Source organism: Oratosquilla oratoria, chromosome 42 (assembly GCF_046742065.1).
Source record: "Oratosquilla oratoria isolate Oo_2021 chromosome 42, ASM4674206v1, whole genome shotgun sequence".
Taxonomy (NCBI): domain Eukaryota; kingdom Metazoa; phylum Arthropoda; class Malacostraca; order Stomatopoda; family Squillidae; genus Oratosquilla; species Oratosquilla oratoria.
The window spans coordinates 9,674,370-9,676,291 of NC_134818.1; the positions used below are offsets into that span (position 1 = coordinate 9,674,370).

Sequence of the window (1,922 nt, forward strand, 5' to 3'; positions counted from 1 at the left end):
AATTTGTTGATTCATTTCGTTGAAACCTGATTTCCGAGCTCCAATAGGTCAGAACACATAAAAGATAAAATTCATTAAGCTTCATTTGGAAAAGTGAAAGAGCACTGGCGAAAGTGGATTCACAATGACAACAATTAAGCTATATAACTTCTTCGCACACAATTCTGGAGTGGAATTCTATAGGAGAGACAGGGGCACACTAATCATACTTTTACAGGGAAATTATCGCAACAATAACCAGTCAATGAAGACAAAATTCAGCAACGTATCAAATGAGAAAATTGTAAAGAAGATGCAGGAATTATCTCTGTTAATTTATAATAATTATAGATTTGTGGTCATAACACTGTGTGTGTTAACGATGTGTATCAAGTCCAGAAGAAACCCGAGAAATAATCCATCAAGATTTCATCTGGAGAAGTTCAAGAATGATGTCGTGTGCTTTGGAATTTGCGATAACAGTCTCCAATCAATTCAAAGTTCTTGGCACCTTTGAAGACCCCGAGTATCGCTGATTCTAGGTATGAGAGTGTTTGAATAACTATATATTATTTTGTTTCAATCAAATTTAGATATTTCCGTTCCATACACATGTAGTAAAATATACACGTCTTCATACTTTAGAGATACACTGGTGTTTATGGGTAAGAACTTCCACCGTGTCTTCGAAGAATTCCAAGAAGTTGTACTACTAAAGAACAACAACAGCAGATCCTCTTCCTCCTTACTTTCCTCGAATGCTACCAGAACATCTCCTGGAACAAAACCGATAAAATCTTCATTGATACCTGACCTCCGAGCTTCAGTAGATCAGAACACACCAAAGATAATATTCATTAGGTTTCGGTTGGAGTAGTAAAAGAGCACTGGCGAAAGCGGATTTGCAATGACAGTATCCAGCACAGTCAACAATAAATCTATACAATTTCTTTGCACACAGTTCCAGAGTGGAATTCTGTCGGAGAGACTGAGGCACACTGATCATGTTTTCACATCGAACCGCCTTAAAATGATCGTAACAATAACCAGGCAATGAAGACAAAATTCAGCAACGTATCAGACGAGATAACCTGTGTATCAAGTTCAGAAGAAACCCGAGAAATAATCCATTACGATTTCATCTGGAGAAGTTCTGGAATGATGTCGTGTGCTTATGAGTTTGCGATAACAATTTCCAATCAATTGAGAGTTCTTGGCACCTTTGAAGACCCTGGAGAATTACGAGATACATTAAACTTGAACACTTGATAATTACTGAAGAGTGCATTGGAGAGTGTTCGAGGTTAAGGACGGCCGTGAAGTAACATAAGCCACTGGAGAATGTAGAGACGAATCATGCTATTACAGTAGTTTTGAACCTAAACTTATGTATACTCTCAAACGACGGACTAGCTCTCCTCTGAGTGGGTATAAGGAAGGGTATGCCAGGGGTAATGGTAGCATTGAACATTCCTTGTAATATTGTATATTTATTATTGTATATTCATTGTGTATTTATGCTGTATATTCAACGTATCATTAAGTGTGAGAACCAAGCGTTCATACTAAGCGCGTGGCTGTGATTTTCCCGCCGTCTGAACCTGCTGGTGTGGCTTGGCATCAAAGGCAGTCTTGGTTTTGCCTCCCAAGTGACCGCAGGCTTGTCTTTGTAGTGCTGTGCAATTAATAATTTATTCATACTCAGTGTTTCATTGGCAACGCTATAATACAGGGGATGTCAAGGACTGTTTCACCGCAAATAAACTCACACCTGGATACTGAGCCTTTAAGAAAATTCAAATAGATAAGCCGAGTGAGGACTATCTGAACAACCGATGGGACATGGGCCGGTGTAGAGTTCGATGGGCCGAATACTTTGAGCAGTTGTATACGGATGAACCTCCAAGCGCCCAGCTTTCTCAAGCTGGTGTCTGAGTAACGTT

General features: G+C 39.4%; 1 protein-coding gene across 3 annotated transcripts in view; it reads left to right on the forward strand.

Moving 5' to 3' along the window:
• LOC143021434 (alpha-(1,3)-fucosyltransferase C-like) overlaps positions 1–1,679 on the forward strand; it is a 19,294-nt gene extending 17,615 nt beyond the window's left edge. For all 3 annotated transcript variants that reach the window (XM_076178893.1, XM_076178894.1, XM_076178895.1), the window contains one exon: positions 1–1,679. This exon is cut by the window's left edge and continues 1,298 nt beyond it. The gene's annotated coding sequence lies outside the window, so the exon portion shown is untranslated.
• The last annotated feature ends 243 nt before the right edge of the window (positions 1,680–1,922 follow it).